At 39.8% G+C, this 15,468-nt stretch overlaps 1 non-coding gene across 1 annotated transcript; it reads right to left on the bottom strand.

Moving 5' to 3' along the window:
- Positions 1-1,040: 1,040 nt before the first annotated feature.
- LOC130953476 (small nucleolar RNA R71) lies at positions 1,041-1,148 on the bottom strand. The gene has a single exon (XR_009075645.1). It is a non-coding gene; the product is annotated as a small nucleolar RNA R71 (small nucleolar RNA).
- Positions 1,149-15,468: the final 14,320 nt, after the last annotated feature.

Raw genomic sequence — 15,468 nt, 5'->3', positions numbered from 1 at the left:
CTTCTTATCTTTTCAAAATTTATTTTCAAACCTTTTTCAACTAGCTACTTGACTTGTTTATTTTAATTTAAAAAGTTTACTATTTCTTATCTTTTTCAAAACCACCTAACTACTTTTCCACTTCTAATTTTTGAAAATCACTAACCATTTTTTTCAAAAATTTTTTTAATTAACTAATTATTTTAAATTCTAATTTTATTTTATTTCTTTTAATATTTTCGAAACTAACTTGATCAATTAAAATATTTTTCTTTTCCCTCTCCTTAAAATTCAAATACTCTCTCTCTCTCTCTCTCATCTCTTTCTATTTATTTTATTTAATTGCTAACACTTCTCTTCTACTCATAATTCGAACCCCTATCTCTTCTCTCTGTTCGAATTACTCATCTTCTCTCTCTTCTCATTCTTCTATTCTTCTATTTTTATACTCACATAAAGAAATCTCTATACTGTGACATAGAGGATTCCACTACTCCCTTTGTTCTCTTCTTTTTCATATGAGTAAGAATAAGGATAAGGACATTCTTGTTGAAGCAGATCTTGAACCTGAAAGGACTCTGAAGAGAAAGCTAAGAGAAGCTAAAGCACAACACTCCAGAGAGGACCTTACAGAAAATTTCAAAAAAGAAGCAGACATGGCAACTGAACCCAACAACAATGCTAGAGATGCAAGGAAGATGTTTGGTGACTATACTGCACCAACTTCCAACTTCTATGGAAGAAACATCTCAATTCCTGTCATTGAAGCAAACAACTTTGAGCTTAAGCCTCAATTAGTTTCTCTAATGCAGCAGAATTACAAGTTTCATGGACTTCTATCGGAAGATCCTCATCAGCTCTTAGCTGAATTCTTGTAGATCTGTGATACTGTTAAGACCAATGGGGTTGATCTCGTGGTCTATAGACTTATGCTTTTCCCTTTTGCTGTAAGAGACATAGCTAGGATATGGTTGGACTCACAACCTAGAGAAAGCCTGAACTCTTGGGATAAGTTGGTCAATGCTTTCTTGGTCAAATTCTTTCCACCTAAAAAGCTGAGCAAGCTTAGAGTGGACGTCCAAACCTTTACACAGAAAGAAGGTGAATCCCTCTATGAAGTTTGGGAAAGATACAAGTAATTGATCAGAAGGTGTCCTTCTGACATGCTTTCAGAATGGAGCATCTTGGATATATTCTATGATGGTCTGTTTGAATTGTCCAAGATGTCATTGGACCACTCTTCTGGTGGATCTCTTCATCTGAAGAGAACCCCCTGCAGAAGCTCAAGAACTCATTGAGGTGGTTGCAAATAACCAATTCATGTAGACTTCTGAAAGAAATCTTGTGAATAATGGGATGACTCAGAAGAAATGAGTTCTTGAGATTGATACTCTGAATGCCATATTGGCTCAGAACAAAATATTGACTTAGCAAGTCAATATGATTTCTCAGAATCTGATTGGATTGCAAGCTGCATTCGACAGTACTAAAGATGCCTCCTCTGAAGGAGAAGCTTATGACCCTAAGAATCCTACAATAGAAGAGGTGAATTACATGGGAGAATCCTATGGAAACACCTATAATCCTTCATGGAGAAATCATCCAAATTTCTCATGAAAGTATCAATAGAGGCCTCAACAAGGCTTCAATAACAATAATGGTGGGAGAAATAGGTTTGGCAATAGCAAGCCTTCTCCACCATCTTCTCAACAACAGACAGAGAATTCTGAGCAGAGCCTCTCTGGCTTAGCAACCATAGTCTCTGATCTATCTAAGACCACTCTTAGTTTTATGACTGAAACAAGGTCCTCTATCAGAAATTTGGAGGCACAAGTGGGTCAGCTGAGTAAAAGAGTTACTGAAACTCCTCCTAGTACTCTCCCAAGCAATACAGAAGAGAATTCAAAGAGAGAGTGCAAGACCATCAATATAACCAAAATGGCCGAACCTATAGAGGAAGAAGAGACAGTGATTTCTAGTGAGGAAGGCCTCAATGGATGTCCACTGACCACTAAGAAGTTTCCTAATGGGGAACCAAAGGAATCTGAGGCTCATACAGAGACCATAGAGATTCTACTAAACTTACTATTACCATTCATGAGCTTTGATGAGTATTCTTCCTCCGAAGAAGATGAAGATATTGTTGAAGAGCAAGTTGCTCGGTATCTAGGAGCAATCATGAAGCTGAATGGCAAGTTATTTGGTAATGAGACTTGGGAGGATGAACCTCCATTGCTCATCAATGAACTGAATACCTTGGTTCAGCAAAAATTGCCTCAGAAGAAATAGGATCCAAGAAGGTTCTTAATACCTTGTACCATAGGCACCATGACCTTTGAGAAGGCTCTGTGTGACCTGGGGTCAGGTATAAACCTCATGCCACTCTTTGTAATGGAGAAACTAGGAATCTTTGAGGTACAAACTGCAAGAATCTCACTAGAGATGGCAGACAAATCAATGAAACAGGCTTATGGACTTGTAGAGGATGTCTTAGTGAAAGTTGAAGGCCTTTACATCCCTGTTGACTTCATAATCCTAGACACTGGAAAGGATGAGGATGAATCCATCATCCTTGGAAGACCCTTCCTAGCCACAGCAAGGGCTGTGATTGATGTGGACAGAGGAGAGTTAGTCCTATAATTGAATGAGGACTACCTTGTGTTTAAGGCTCGAGGATCTTCTTCTGTAAACATAGAGAGAAAGCATGAAAAGCTTCATCCAATTCTCTCCATACAAAGTCAAGCAGAGCCCCCACACTCAAACTCTAAGTTTGGTGTTGGGAGCCCACAATCATGCTCTGAGCATCTGTGAAGCTCTGAAAGAGCTTACTGTCAAGCTATTGACATTAAAGAAGCACTTATTGGGAGGAAACACAATCTCATTTATCTATGTTAATTACTTTTTCATTTTATTTTCCATTATTAGTTTCTGTTTTCTTTAGGTTGATGATCATGTGGAGTCACACAAACAACTGCAGAATTAAAGCAGAATAAAAAACAGCATAAAAAATAGCACACCCTGGAGGATAGGCTTACTGGCGTTTAAACGCTAGAATTGGTAGACAGACTGGCGTTTAACGCCAGAAAAAGGGGTGCCTGGTGTCTGGCTAGCGTTAAACACCAGAAAGGGACATCACCCTGGCGTTTAACGCCAGAATGGGCAGCAGAGCTGGCGTTAAACGCCAGAAATGGCACACAGAGGGCATTTAAACGCCAGAAAGGTGCAGGGATGAGAAATCATTGACACCTCAGGATCTGTGGATCCCACAGGATCCCCACCTACCCCAACTCACTCTCTTTCCTCCTCACACCTTTCCATAACACTCTTCCCCAAACACCAGTGGCGGAACCAGAAATTTCATAAGAGGGGGGCCAATTAAATATAAAATATAACAAAAAATTAACAAAATATGATCTGTAGCATATATATCAAAAGAGTAATTATATTATATAAAAGTCAATGTTCAACTATATAATTTAAGATTTTGATATTTTTAAACTTGCTCGACGATGCTTCATGGAACTAAAATCATCAATTATCATCTCTAAAGTGAACAAGTTGTGTCACAGGTTGTTCAATAATATTTTGAACATTACTCAAAGAATTTGAAGCTGAATTTTGTTCATCATATATTCTCTCTTTTCTCTTGAAAAATGAGTGAATTGTTTTCATCTTAGACATTTTTAACTTAACTTGAACTATCTAACAAAAAAAATAAAAATAATTGCATATATGTTATTTTCTTAAAAAAAAAATATTAAACCTATTGAGCAATAACAAATAACTTTAGAAACACAAATATATAATAACCAAAAATAAAGTTATTGATTTACCTTATTATTTTTTTGTTCCAAGTCTCACCCAAAAATAATTCTATTGAGTTTTGCCCTCACTTCAATCTTTGAAAACTGTCTATTATAAAAAAAATAAATTAATTATTTTAAATAAATAATGTAAATAATACTTGACATTATTATTAACTTAAAAAAATGAAATATACCTCTTTGAATCTTTGTTGTGCATTCAATGGTTAATATTTTGCTGTTTACTTCTCTTCAATGGTTTTTCTTCATATATCTTGTTTTGGTATGGAAAGAAAATTAGAATGAGAAGAGTAGAAGACCAAAAGTCTGGGAGCCACTAAAAGAGAGAGAAAAGTGGCGCTGATGCCTCTGATGGTTTGAAAAAAATGTTTGAAAAATGTACTAGTGTTACTTTAATTAATAGTATGGGCTTAGGCTAGTATAATAGAACCATTTTTATTAATTATTAAAATGGGCTATTTGTTAACAAGAGCAACAATAATTCAAATATCCAATACTGCAGTTTTTAGTTATTTTAATTTATAAAATTTTGTAACTTATATTTTTTTCTAATATTATATATAAAAAAATTTAATATTATTAATTATTACTATTTACTATTTTTTTAAAAAAATTTTGGGGGGGACCATGGCCACCTTAGGCCCCCCGTGGATCCGCCATTGCCAAACACCATTCACTTATCAAATCCTACACTCTTCTCCATAATCTCTTCACCACTCACATCCATCCACTATTCCCCAAAAACCCATCATAAACCCCACCTACCTCACCATTCAAATTCAAAATATTTTCCTCCCAACCCCACCCCCTCTCACACGGATTTCCTCTCTCCCTTATTCTATAAATACCCCTCCGTACTCCTCCACTTTCACACATCACAAACACCTCATAACACCCTTGGCCGAACCATTCATACCCTTTCATATCCTCCATTTCTTCTTCTTCTCTTCCTTTCTTTCTTCTTTTGCTCGAGGACGAGCAAACCTTTTAAGTTTGGTGTGGAAAAAAGCTCTGCTTTTTCTTTTCCATAACCATTAATGGCACCTAAGGCCGGAGAAACCTCTAGAAAGAGGAAAAGGAAGGCAGTTGCTTCCACCTCCGAGTCATGGGAGATGGAGAGATTCATCTCAAAGGTCCATCAAGACCACTTCTATGAAGTTGTGGTCAAGGAAAGGGTGATCCCTGATGAGCGGATAATTTGTACGCTTTTTGGCATTGTTTTTAGTATGTTTCTAGTAGGATTTAGTTAGTTTTTAGTATATTTTTATTAGTTTTTAGTTAAAATTCACTTTTCTGGACTTTACTATGAGTTTGTGTGTTTTTCTATGATTTCAGGTATTTTCTGGCTGAAATTGAGGGACCTGAGCAAAAATCTGATTCAGAGACTAAAAAGGACTGCAGATGCTGTTGGATTCTGACCTTCCTGCACTCGAAGTGGATTTTCTGGAGCTACAGAAGCCCAATTGGTACGCTCTCAACGGCGTTGGAAAGTAGACATCCTGGGCTTTCCAGCAATATATGATAGTCCATACTTTGCCCAATATTTGATGGCCCAAACCGGCGTCCAAAGTCACCCTCAGAATTCCCAGCGTTAAACGCCGGAACTGGCACCAAAATGGGAGTTAAACGCCCAAACTGGCATGAAAGCTGACGTTTAACTCCAAGAGGAGTCTCTACACGAAAAATGCTTCATTGCTCAGCCCAAGCACACACCAAGTGGGCCCGAAAGTGGATTTTTATGTCATTTACTCATCTTTGTACACCTTAGGCTACTAGTTCTCTATAAGTAGGACCTTTTACTATTGTATTGAGAATCTTCTGATCTTTGGAATCCTTTTCTTTAGATCTTTTGATCACTTTAGGAGGCTGGCCTCACGGCCATGCCTAGACCTTGTTCTTATGTATTTTCAACGGTGGAGTTTCTACACACCATAGATTAAGGTGTGGAGCTCTGCTGTACCTCGAGTATTAATGCAATTACTATTGTTCTTCTATTCAATTCCGCTTGTTCTTTGTCCAAGATATCACTTGTTCTTCAACTTGATGAATGTGATGATCCGTGACACTCATCATCATTCTCACCTATGAACAAGGTGACTGACAACCACTTTTGTTCTACAAGCAAACAAGGCTCTAGTGTTTATCTCTTGGATTCCTGATACACGATGCATGGTTGATCGCCTGACAACCGAGTGCTCGCCTGACAAATGAGCCAGCCATTCCGTGAGATCAGAGTCTTCGTGGTATAGGCAAGAACTGATGGCGGCATTCAAGAGAATCCGGAAGGTCTAACCTTGTCTGTGGTATTCTGAGTAGGATTCAATGATTGAATGACTGTGACGTGCTTCAAACTCCTGAAGGCGGGGCGTTAGTGACAGACGCAAAAGAATCAATGGATTCTATTCCGGCCTGATTGAGAACCGACAGATGGATAGCCGTGCCGTGACAGGGTGCGTTGAACATTTCCAATGAGAGGATGGGAGGTAGCCACTGACAACGGTGAAACCTTTGCATAAGCTTGCCATGGAAAGGAGTAAGAAGGATTGGATGAAGACAGTAGGAAAGCAGAGAGACGGAAGGGAAGGCATCTTCATACGCTTATCTGAAGCTCTCACCAATGATATACATGAGTATCTCTATCTTTATCTTTATGTTTCATTCATCATCTATACCCATTTGAGTCTGCCTGACTAAGATTTACAAGGTGACCATAGCTTGCTTCATACCAACAATCTCCGTGGGATCGACCCTTACTCGCGTAAGGTTTATTACTTGGACGACCCAGTGCACTTGCTGGTTAGTTGTGCAAAGTTGTGTTTATGCCATGGTAGTGAGCACCAAGTTCTTGGGGCCATTACTAGGGATTAATTGAGTTGTGAAAAGTAATGATCACAATTTCGCACACCAAGTTTTTGGCGCCGTTGCCGGGGATTGTTTTGTGTATGGACAACTGATGGTTCATCTTGTTGCTTAGATTAGGTATTTTTTTCAGAGTTTTTAAAAATGAATTCTAGAGTTTCATGATGATCTGTTGAAATCTGGCTGGCTGAGAAGCCATGTCTAATCTTATTGGACCGAAGTTTTAACTAATCATCACAATAGCTTGTTGATTTCTATCAATCTTGCTATTGGAGCAATGATCTGCTAAGGCTTGGCTGGCCATTGGCCATGTCTAGTGTTTTGGACCGAAGCTTTCTTTGAAAGCTTGGCTGGCTGTGAAGCCATGTCTAATTCCTGGACCGGAGTCTTAGACTAGCATTGCAATGATTCCTGGAACTCAAATTAAGAATTCTGAAACCTTTATTTTCTATTTTCATATAATTTTCGAAAAAGCACAAAAAATTTACAAAATCATAAAAAAAAACCAAAAATATTTTATGTTTCTTGTTTGAGTCTAGTATCTAATTTTAAGTTTGGTGTCTTGCATGCATTGTTTATTTGATCTTGGTTCTATTTTCAAGTCAATAGTACAGGGAACTGAAGATTCAGAACATGCAGCAGAGGAATTACACAGAAAAAGCTGGGCGTTCAAAACGCCCAGTGAAGAAGGACAGACTGGCGTTTAAACGCCAGCCAGGGTGCCTGGTTGGGCGTTTAACGCCCAAAAAGGTAGTACACTGGGTGTTAAACGCCAGAATGTGCACCATTTTGGGCGTTTAACGCCAGGATGGCACAAGAGGGAAGATTCTGTTTTTAATTCAGATTTTTTTCAAGTTTTCAAAGTTTTTCAAAATCAAATCTTTTTCAAATCATATCTTTTCAATCAAATGTTTTCAAAATCAATTTCTTTCCTTTTTCAAAGATACTTGCTAACAATTAATGATTTGATTGAACATTTCAAGTATGTTGCCTTTTCTGTTGAGAAAGGTTTAATGTTTGGATCATATCTTTTCTTGTTAGGCAAGTCATTAATTTCTAAAATCAAATCTTTTTAAAATTGTTTTCAAATCATATATTTTCAATCATATCTTTTTAAAACCATAATTTTTCAATCATATCTTTTTCAACTTAGTTTTCAATCATATCTTTTTAATTTCTTATTTCAAAATCTTTTTCAAAAATCACTTGATCTCTTTCCCACTCTTGGTTTTCGAAAATTAACTAGTGTTTTTCAAAATGTTTTTAAAATCTTTTACTTAATTTTCGAAAATTACTTCCCTTCTTCTCACATCCTTCTATTTATGGAGTACCACTCCTCCTCAATGCACAATTCGAACTATATCCCACTAAGTTCGAATTCTCTACTTCTGCCTTCTATTTTTCTTTTCCTCTGACACCTCAAGGAATCTCTATACTGTGACATAGAGGATTCCATATTTTCTTGTTCTCTTCTCTTTCATATGAGCAGGAACAAAGACAAAGGCATTCTTGTTGAAGCTGACCCTGAACCTGAAAGGACCTTGAAGCGAAAGCTAAGAGAAGCTAAGGCACAACTCTCTGTAGAGGACCTAACAGAAATCTTCAAAGAAGAAGAACCCATGGCAGCCGAAAACAACAACAATGCCAGCAATGCAAGGAAGGTGCTGGGTGACTTTACTGCACCTACTCCCGACTTCTATGGGAGAAGCATCTCTATCCCTGCCATTGGAGCAAACAATTTTGAGTTTAAGCCTCAATTAGTTTCTCTAATGCAACAGAATTGCAAGTTCCATGGACTTCCATTGGAAGATCCTCATCAGTTCTTAGCTGAATTCTTGCAAATCTGTGACACTGTCAAGACTAATGGGGTTAACCCTGAGGGTCTACAGACTTATGCTATTCCCTTTTGCTGTAAGAGACAGAGCTAGAACATGGTTGGACTCTCAACCTAAAGAAAGCCTGGACTCTTGGGAAAAGCTAGTCAATGCCTTCTTGGAAAAGTTCTTTCCACCTCAAAAATTGAGTAAGCTTAGAGTGGAAGTCCAAACCTTCAGACAGAAGGATGGAGAATCCCTCTATGAAGCTTGGGAAAGATACAAACAATTAATCAGAAAGTGTCCCTCAGACATACTTTCTGAATGGAGCATCATAGGTATTTTCTATGATGGTCTCTCTGAACTATCCAAGATGTCTTTGGATAGCTCTGCTGGAAGATCTCTTCATCTGAAGAAGACGCCTACAGAGGCTCAAGAACTAATTGAAATGGTTGCAAATAACCAATTCATGTACACTTCTGAAAGGAATCCTGTGAACAATGGGACTAGTCAGAAGAAAGGAGTTCTGGAGATTGACACTCTGAATGCCATATTGGCTCAGAATAAAATATTGACTCAACAAGTCAATTTGATTTCTCAAAGTCTGTCTGGAATGCAAAATGCACCAAGCAGTACTAAGGATGCTTCATCTGAAGAAGAAGCTTATGATCCTGAGAACCCTTCAATGGAAGAGGTGAATTACCTAGGAGAACCCTATGGAAACACCTATAATTCCTCATGGAGAAATCACCTAAATTTCTCATGGAAGGATCAACAGAGACCTCAACAAGGTTTCAACAACAATAATGGTGGAAGAAACAGGTTTAGCAATGGCAAGCCTTTTCCATCATCTTCTCAGCAACAGACAGAATGCTAAACAACCCCTCTGACTTAGCAACCATGATCTCTGATCTAATCAAAACCACTCAAAGTTTCATGACTGAAACAAGGTCCTCCATTAGGAACTTGGAGGCACAAGTGGGACAGCTGAGCAAGAAAATTACTGAACTCCCTCCTAGTACTCTTCCAAGCAATACAGAAGAAAATTCAAAAGGAGAGTGCAAGGCCATCAACATGGCCGAATATGGAGAGGAAGGGGAGGAAGTGAACGCCACTGAGGAAGACCTCAATGGGCGTGCACTAGCCTCCACTGAGTTCCCTAATGAGGAACCATGGGAATCTGAGGCTCAAAATGAGACCATAGAGATTCCATTGGATTTACTTCTGCCATTCATGAGCTCTGATGAGTATTCTTCCTCTGAAGAGGATGAGTATGTCACTGAAGAGCAAGTTGCTAAATACCTTGGAGCAATCATGAAGCTAAATGACAAGTTATTTGGAAATGAGACTTGGGAGGATGAACCCCCTTTGCTCACCAAAGAACTGGATGACTTGTCTAGGCAGAAATTACCTCAAAAGAGACAAGATCCTGGGAAGTTTTCAATACCTTGTACCATAGGCACCATGACCTTCAAGAAGGCCTTGTGTGACTTAGGGTCAAGTGTAAACCTCATGCCTCTCTCTGTAATGGAGAAGCTAGGGATCTCTGAGGTACAAGCTGCAAGAATCTCACTAGAGATGGCAAACAATTCAAAGAAACAAGCTTATGGACTTGTAGAGGATGTTCTGGTGAAGATTGAAGACCATTACATCCCTGCTGATTTCATAGTCCTAGAGATTGGGAAGTGCATGGATGAATCTATCATCCTTGGCAGACCCTTCCTAGCCACAGCAAAGGCTGTGATTGATGTTGATGGAGGTGAACTGATCATTCAAGTGAATGAAGAATCCTTTGTGTTTAAGGCTCAAGGATATCCCTCTGTCACCATGGAGAAGAAGCATGAAGAGCTTCTCTCAAATCACAGACAAACAGAGCCCCCACAGTCAAACTCTAAGTTTGGTGTTGGGAGGCCACAACCAAACTCTAAATTTGGTGTTGAACCCCCACATTCAAACTCTAAGTTTGGTGTTGGGAAGTTCCAACATTGCTCTGAGCATTTGTGAGGCTCCATGAGAGCCCACTGTCAAGCTACTGACACTAAAGAAGCGCTTGTTGGGAGGCAACCCAATGATTATATTTTATCTATTTTCTTTTGTTATTTTATGTTTTTTTTTTGTAGATTGATGATCATGAGAAGTCACAAAATCAATTGAAAAAGCAAAAACAGAATGAAAAACAGAAAGAAAAACAGCACACCCTGGAGGAGAACTTGCTGGCGTTTAAACGCCAGTGAGGCTAGCAGTTGGGCGTTTAACGCCCAGTCTGGCACCATTCTGGGCGTTTAACGCCAGAAAGGGGCACTAGACTGGCGTTAAACGCCAGGAAAGGGCAAGAACCTGGCGTTAAACGCCAGAAAGGGGCACCAGCCCGGCGTTTAACGCCAGAATTGGCTCAAAACGTGATTTTGCATGCCATTTGGTGCAGGGATGACTTTTCCTTGACACCTCAGGATCTGTGGACCCCACAGGATCCCCACCAACCCCACCACCCTCTCTCTTCTTCACCCATTCACCAATCACCTCAATACCTCTTCCCCAAAAACCCTTCACCTATCAAATCCCATCTTTCTCTTCACCACTCACATCCATCCTTCATAAAACCCCACCTACCTCACCCTTCAAATTCAAACCACTTTCCCACCCAAACCCACCCATACATGACCGAACCATGAGCCCCCCTCTCCTATATAAACCCTTCTTCACCCCTTCATTTTCACACAACCTAAACACCACTTCTCCCCCTCTTTGGCCGAACACAAAGCCATTCCTTTCTTCCTCATTTCTTTTTCTTCTACTCTCTTCTTTCTTCTTTTGCTCGAGGACGAGCAAACCTTTTAAGTTTGGTGTGGTAAAAGCATTGCTTTTTGTTTTTCCATAACCATTTATGGCATCTAAGGCCGGAGAAACCTCTAGAAAGAGGAAAGGGAAGGCAAAAGCTTCCACCTCCGAGTCATGGGAGATGGAGAGATTCATCTCAAGGGTGCATCAAGACCACTTCTATGAAGTTGTGGCCTTGAAGAAGGTGATCCCTGAGGTCCCTTTCAAACTCAAAAAGGGTCAACTTTGATCAAAGGTTGGACCAAGTCCTCACAGACATTTGTGAAGAGGGCGTTCAATGGAAGAGAGATTCAAAAGGGAAGCCGGTTCAACTGAGAAGGCATGACCTCAAGTCCTCATTTGTCACCTCTGTTATTCAGTTGGAGTTGACATAGAGGGAGACATCCCCATTGATGAGGGCAAGCCCATCACTAAGAAGAGGATGGAGCAAACAAGAGACCCCTCTCATCATGAGATCCCTGAGATACCTCAAGGGATGCACTTTCCTCCACAAGACTATTGGGAGCAAATTAACACCTCCCTAGGAGAATTGAGTTCCAACATGGGACAACTAAGGGTGGAGCATCAAGAACACTCCATCATCCTCCATGAAATTAGAGAAGAACAAAGAATCATGAGAGAGGAGCAACAAAGACAAGGAAGAGACATTGAGGAGCTCAAGCACTCCATAAGACCTTCAAAAGGAAGAACAAGCCGCCATCACTAAGGTGGACCCGTTCTTTAATCTCCTTGTTCTTTATTTTCTTGTTTTTCGAATTTTAGTGCTTATGTTATCTATGTTTGTGTCTTATGATCATTAGTGTCTTAGTGTCTATGCCTTAAAGTTATGAATGTCCTATGAATCCATCACCTTTCTTAAATAAACAATGTTCTTAATTGAAAAGGAAGAATTGCATGAATTTTGAATTTTATAACAGATTAATTATTTTGATGTGGTGGCAACACTTTTGTTCTCTGAATGTATGCTTAAACAGTGCATATGTCTTTTGAATTTGTGGTTCATGAATATTGGCTCTTGAAAGAATGATGAAAAAGGAGACATGTTACTGAGGATCTGAAAAATCATAAAAATGATTCTTGAAGCAAGAAAAAGCAGTGAATACAAAAAAAAAGGAAGGAGAAAAATGAAAAAAAAAACGAAAAAAAAGAGAAAAAGAAAGAAATAAAGTTGTGATCCAAGGCAATAAGAGTGTGCTTAAGAACCCTGGACACCTCTAATTGGGAACTCTAGCAAAGCTGAGTCACAATCTGAGAAGGTTCACCCAATTATGTGTCTGTGGCATGTATGTATCCGGTGGTAATACTGGAAGAAAGAGTGCTTTGGGCCACGACCAAGACTCATAAAGTAGCTGTGTTCAAGAATCATCATACTTAACTAAGAGAATCAATAACACTATCTGGATTCTGAGTTCCTAAAGAAGCCAATCATTCTGAATTTCAAAGGATAAAGTGAGATGCCAAAACTATTCAGAGGCAAGAAACTAAAGCCCCGCTCATCTAATTAATACTGATCTTCATAGATATTTTTGGAATTCATTGCATATTCTCTTCTTTTTATCTTATTTGATTTTCAGTTGCTTGGGGACAAGCAACAATTTAAGTTTGGTGTTGTGATGAGCGGATAATTTGTACGCTTTTTGGCATTGTTTTTAGTATGTTTCTAGTAGGATTTAGTTAGTTTTTAGTATATTTTTATTAGTTTTTAGTTAAAATTCACTTTTCTGGACTTTACTATGAGTTTGTGTGTTTTTCTGTGATTTCAGGTATTTTCTGGCTGAAATTGAGGGACCTGAGCAAAAATCTGATTCAGAGACTGAAAAGGACTGCAGATGCTGTTGGATTCTGACCTCCCTGCACTCGAAGTGGATTTTCTGGAGCTACAGAAGCTCAATTGGCGCGCTCTCAACGGCGTTGGAAAGTAGACATCCTGGGCTTTCCAGAAATATATGATAGTCCATACTTTGCCCAAGATTTGATGGCCCAAACCGGCGTCCAAAGTCACCCTCAGAATTCCCAGCGTTAAACGCCGGAACTGGCACCAAAATGGGAGTTAAACGCCCAAACTGGCATGAAAGCTGGCGTTTAACTCCAAGAGGAGTCTCTACACGAAAAATGCTTCATTGCTCAGCCCAAGCACACACCAAGTGGGCCCGGAAGTGGATTTTTATGTCATTTACTCATCTTTGTACACCTTAGGCTACTAGTTCTCTATAAGTAGGACCTTTTACTATTGTATTGAGAATCTTCTGATCTTTGGAATCCTTTTCTTTAGATATTTTGATCACTTTGGGAGGCTGGCCTCACGGCCATGCCTAGACCTTGTTCTTATGTATTTTCAACGGTGGAGTTTCTACACACCATAGATTAAGGTGTGGAGCTCTGCTGTACCTCGAGTATTAATGCAATTACTATTGTTCTTCTATTCAATTCCGCTTGTTCTTTGTCCAAGATATCACTTGTTCTTCAACTTGATAAATGTGATGATCCGTGACACTCATCATCATTCTCACCTATGAACAAGGTGACTGACAACCACTTTTGTTCTACAAGCAAACAAGGCTCTAGTGTTTATCTCTTGGATTCCTGATACACGATGCATGGTTGATCGCCTGACAAACGAGCCAGCCATTCCGTGAGATCAGAGTCTTCGTGGTATAGGCAAGAACTGATGGCGGCATTCAAGAGAATCCGGAAGGTCTAACCTTGTCTGTGGTATTCTGAGTAGGATTCAATGATTGAATGACTGTGACGTGCTTCAAACTCCTGAAGGCGGGGCGTTAGTGACAGACGCAAAAGAATCAATAGATTCTATTCCGGCCTGATTGAGAACCGACAGATGGATAGCCGTGCCGTGACAGGGTGCGTTGAACATTTCCAATGAGAGGATGGGAGGTAGCCACTGACAACGGTGAAACCCTTGCATAAGCTTGCCATGGAAAGGAGTAAGAAGGATTGGATGAAGACAGTAGGAAAGCAGAGAGACGGAAGGGAAGGCATCTTCATACGCTTATCTGAAGCTCTCACCAATGATATACATGAGTATCTCTATCTTTATCTTTATGTTTCATTCATCATCTATACCCATTTGAGTCTTCCTGACTAAGATTTACAAGGTGACCATAGCTTGCTTCATACCAACAATCTCCGTGGGATCGACCCTTACTCGCGTAAGGTTTATTACTTGGACGACCCAGTGCACTTGCTGGTTAGTTGTGCAAAGTTGTGTTTATGCCATGGTAGTGAGCACCAAGTTCTTGGGGCCATTACTAGGGATTAATTGAGTTGTGAAAAGTAATGATCACAATTTCGCACACCAATCCCCGAGGTCCCCTTCATGCTCAAAAGAGTAAATATCCGGAGATCCGATGTGAGGTTCGGAGAAGAGGTTGGGAAGCTCTCACCAGCCCCATCCAACAAGTCGGAATCTTATTGGTTCAAGAGTTCTATGCTAATCCATGGATCACTAAGAACCATGATCAAAGTGTGAACCCGAACCCAAAGAATTGGGTCATAATGGTTCGAGGAAAATACTTAGATTTCAGTCTGAAAACTGTGAGGTTGGCATTCAACTTGCCAATGATGAGAGGAGATCCTCATTCTTTCACTAGAAGAGTCAACTTTGATCAAAGGTTGGACCAAGTCCTCATGGACATCTGTATGGAAGGAGCCCAATGGAAAAGAGACTCCAAAGGCAAGCCGGTTCAACTGAGAAGGCCTGACCTCAAACCTGTGGCTAGAGGATGGTTGGAGTTCATCCAACGCTCTATCATTCCTACTAGCAACCGGTCCGAAGTAACTGTGGATCGGGCTATCATGATCCACAGTATCATGATTGGAGAGGAAGTGAAAGTTCATGAGATTATATCTCTAGAACTATATAAGGTGGCTGACAAGCCCTCCAATTTGGCAAGGTTAGCCTTCCCTTATCTCATCTATCACCTATACAATTCAGCTGGAATTATCATAGAGGAAGACATCCTCATTGAAGCAGACAAGCCCATAACTAAAAAGAGGATGGAGCAAACAAGAGAGCCCACTCATGGACCTCAACAAGAGATCCTTGAGATGCCTCAAGGGATGTACTTCCCTCCACACAACTATTGGGAGCAACTCAACACCTCTTTAGGAGAATTGAATTCCAACATGGAGCAACT

This window comes from Arachis stenosperma, chromosome 9 (genome assembly GCF_014773155.1).
Source record: "Arachis stenosperma cultivar V10309 chromosome 9, arast.V10309.gnm1.PFL2, whole genome shotgun sequence".
Taxonomy (NCBI): Eukaryota; Viridiplantae; Streptophyta; class Magnoliopsida; order Fabales; family Fabaceae; genus Arachis; species Arachis stenosperma.
Note: the sequence above shows the minus strand (reverse complement) of the source record. Positions and strands in the feature narration are given on the sequence as shown.